Source organism: Citrus clementina, unplaced genomic scaffold (assembly GCF_000493195.1).
Source record: "Citrus clementina cultivar Clemenules unplaced genomic scaffold, Citrus_clementina_v1.0 scaffold_3, whole genome shotgun sequence".
Taxonomy (NCBI): domain Eukaryota; kingdom Viridiplantae; phylum Streptophyta; class Magnoliopsida; order Sapindales; family Rutaceae; genus Citrus; species Citrus x clementina.
The window spans coordinates 19,162,124-19,166,226 of record NW_006262339.1 but is presented as its reverse complement, the minus strand read 5'-3'; the positions used below and the strand labels follow the sequence as shown (position 1 = coordinate 19,166,226).

Sequence of the window (4,103 nt, the reverse complement as noted above, 5' to 3'; positions counted from 1 at the left end):
TCAACTCAAACTAAGTACATTAAGAAATCACATTGTTTTATGATAGAAGATAACAATATTTACAACAAAATGCACATCAATTTCGAACTAAATCCTAAACTTAATACATTAAAAGTTTCTTTTGTGTAAGAACATACATTAATCCTAAGAAGCAATGCAATTGATGATTATATCTTCAGTTACATAATACTTGTTTGATGTGGTTTGGTTATTTGTTGAGAGTAATGGGGTTTAATGATTTGTTGGGAGAATTGAGAGTGTTGAGGTTCCGATTGTTCTGGATTTTTCGTAGGGGCACCATTTGTTGGTAAAGTTATTGAAAGTAATGAGGACTATTTGGTTAAAAAAAACTAGCATTTGGTTAGTTATGATAGGAAAAATTTTGAGGGGTCAAATTTAAAAAATCCTAAACTTTTTATAGCTATTTTCGTTGATTTCTCAAATTTACATCCTCATTAGAATGTACAGTTACTTAGTTGTTACTAAATGGAAAATATAAGAAAAAGAAAAAAAGAAAAAAAGTTGCAACATTCTTGTGGTTTGGCGAAACAGTTATGAAGGGATTGGAATCCACTACTCAGCTAAATTGTATTCAATTCTTCATAATCTTTTGTCACATGTGCATGTATATATAATTATATATGGTTAAGATTTAATTAGTTTTATATTATTATGCAATAACTATCAATTTTTTTTTTGGAAGGTTAGCAACATTAAATCCAAATATGTTATAAAGATCTTCTTGTTTTCAAAATAGTTATATAGATTTTTTTTATTAAGTCTGGATAAAATACAATTAGATCATGAAAGTTAAAGAATATAATTATCCTAAAAAAAAGATTATATGACCATCTTTTAAATAAAAATATATCCTTATATTTTTTCCAGATCAAATGAAGATTTTGATACCTATTTATGAATAAAAATGAAAGAAAAATATATCTAAAAAGCAGACAAGGGACCTATCATCATTTGTGAATAAACCATTGTATTATTCATGTGAGACCATTGTATTATGCGTGCGAGAATCTGAATATGCATAAAAATGACTCATTGCCTTGCTACTTGCTGGATGCATAGAAGAAAAGACACTGTTCATTTTTCATTTTAGGAACTACTTGCTGTTAAGATCATTTATAAGATCTAATTGCTGTTAAGATAATATTGTCATAAATTTGAGATGGTATCATCTAATTGAAATAGTAAAAACCTCTTGAATTGAAAATAAGAGTTTTAATGTTTGATGTCTGCTCACATGAATGGAGATGAGACTGAGTTATCATTAGACTAAGGACTAGTTTGGTATTGTGGTCGTTGATTAAATAAGATACTCTTGCTATCTAGATATAATAAGTTGTTGATTAAAAAAGAAGTATAGTATTTGATAAACTTTATTGTTGTAGTTGTTGTGCGTTTGAATTTAAAAAGCAATGTACATGCGTTCAGTAAATTTGATTACAAACGTGTTATTTTATTATATAATGACCAAAATAGATATAAGTTTAAATTACCTTTTATTTTTCTGGAGTATATTTAATAATGTTTAGACATATCTTTTTCTTTTTAAAACACATAAAATTACATAAAGAAAAAAAAATCTCAATTAAATAAAATCCAATGAACTTGTTGGATCAAAATTTTGATACTGAAGAGAATGCACAATAGTTTTATAATTTGTTGTGGTGATAATATGATATTATGGCTTATATATCAGGGTGTATGAAAAAATAAGATATAGTTATTTTTAAAAATTTTAAGGTTATAATAGGAAATTTAAAAAAGTGTGGTAGCTTATATAATAAACTGATTATGAAAGACAACCCGTACCTGCTTTTAAAAGCCACTTTCAAGATGGAGAAATTGTGAAATAAGTAGTTTTTACAAAATTTATCAAATAATATTTTTGCCACCAGTATGAAATAAGCAAGTTATTGAATTTCAACATTAATCTCAAACGAGGCCTAAAAATACTATATATCACATATTTAAATTATTTTTAAAAAAGTAAATTATGATTTCACCTAAGAAATATCTCCACAGGCAGTATGTCAAACAAGTAATATATTAAAATAAAAAAGATAAGAGAACAAAACTCCATGACATGACACAAGTACTAGATGATGGATGCAATTTTCGGATTTTCAACATGCTGAAATAGCTCCATTAATTTTAAAATTATGAACATCAACATGATTGCATGAAAAACTCCATAAACTGTGAAGTCACACTTATTCTTTTACTAATTATAAATGTTCAATCCATTGCGTTTCTAGTAAAAAAAAGAACAAAAATGCCAATTTTTTTATTTTTTATTTTCATGACAAAAATGCAATGAGCTCTTTCGTGCTATCATATATATAAATGTACGCAACAAGAGAAGGGAATATGAAAGATAAATCGAAGTAAAAGGAAGAAATGGACGGTGAGAACGCAAAAGCTTTGGGGGTACCGGATACTTCGGCAAATATATGGTGTAAGCAAGTGTATTTTCTGGTCACAAAGCCTATGCTTATGCTCGACCGGTTAAAAAAAAAAAAAAATTCAAGTCCCTCCAAGCTTGAAATCTATAAGGAATTTCAGGATATTGGTGTCGCAATTATTGAGGTAACTTCATCACTCAATCATCTCGATCTCCTTTTGTTTTCTTGATCTCTCTCTCTTTTTTTTAAGTGCGCGTGGAATGATCTCTTATACTTCTTTTTATGAGATTAATTTTGTGCTGATCTAATTAGAATCTTCAATATTATTTGTAAGCTTAAGTATTAACAATAATACTGTTGAAATTAAAACAGGGAGAGCTAGACGAGCACGAGAAAAAAATTGTATCTATATTTAAGGAAGTAGATGTGGTGATATCTAGTGTAGCTTATCCTCAGTTTCATGATCAACTGAAAATTAATGATGCCATCAAAGTTGCTGGCAACATCAAGGTACTTGATTGAGCTCTTTCTTTCTGAAAAATAAAATAGATCGCTTGTTTTTTTTTTCAGAAATTTAAATATAGTTTGTTTAGTAAATGGAAAATATTATGAACTTTTAAATGTGGGTGTTCACACTTTCTAAATGTAGATTTAAGCTAAGAAATTGTAGTTATCTAAAAAAGACGTAAAAATATATACGAGGGCTAGTAAATTAGCAAAATACCTAAAATCACAAACTCTAATTTAGTATTTGCGTCTTTGTAACATTTTAGTGTCTTTTTACAATTCAGTGCTGAAATACTTCAAATTTGTTTATATAGAACAGATCTTAAACATACTATGTTTTGGCTGCTGGAGGTTTCTTCCATCTGAGTTTGGATGTGAAGAGACAGGGTAAGGCCTCTGCGGGGGTTTCCGAGGAATACAAATAACCTCCGGGTTTTTTCAGCTTTGGCGAGCATCTGGAATAACTAGTGAATTACAACTCTATTGTACCGCAATTGGCGCATTGATTTTTGCAGCCTTAATGCTTTTTGCTGGTTGGTTCCATTATCACAAAGCTGCCTCCTTTTGAAGCTTACTTGGAGGAAAAAAACGAATGGTAAGAGGGGCAGTAGAACTGTGGAAGCAGCTAAAATTCCCTATAACCTTTGTCTCAGTCATCTCTATGGTGCTTACTTTGTGAATGTCTTGCTTCGTCAATCCGAATCACAGGATGAAGTAGTTGTTTATGGAAGTGGTGCAACAAAAGGTATTTTATTCTCCAAGATTGAATTCCACATATTATAAAATGCAATTTAGACCTAATGGCACTGTCTAATTACAAACTTTTATGTATAACTTGTCACACGCACAGTTTGTCTCTATATGTTGATTTTACATTTCATAAAATTCTCACATCTTCATAATTTATAGTAACTCAACGTTAGATATTGCTTCGAATTGACGTGCGAAGCCAAAATTTAAAATTTAGAGGTGTAAAAATAATAGAGATAAATATCTAGAGGTTAAAGTCCATAAAAAGTAAATAATTATTGTCCGTAAAATTATTTAAGTTGTCAAAGTTATAGAGGCCAATTATAAAAAAAATATAAATATTTAGTTTCGACTAATTGCAAAACATGTTAAAGAGTACATTTTGTTTAGGAGCGGATCCAACTCATGACCAGTGGGTTTGAGTTC

The 4,103-nt window shown here is 29.2% G+C and overlaps 1 pseudogene; it reads left to right on the top strand.

Annotated features, from left to right (window-relative positions):
- Nucleotides 1–224: 224 nt before the first annotated feature.
- On the top strand, nt 225–3,772 carry LOC18049364 (annotated as a pseudogene).
- Nucleotides 3,773–4,103: the final 331 nt, after the last annotated feature.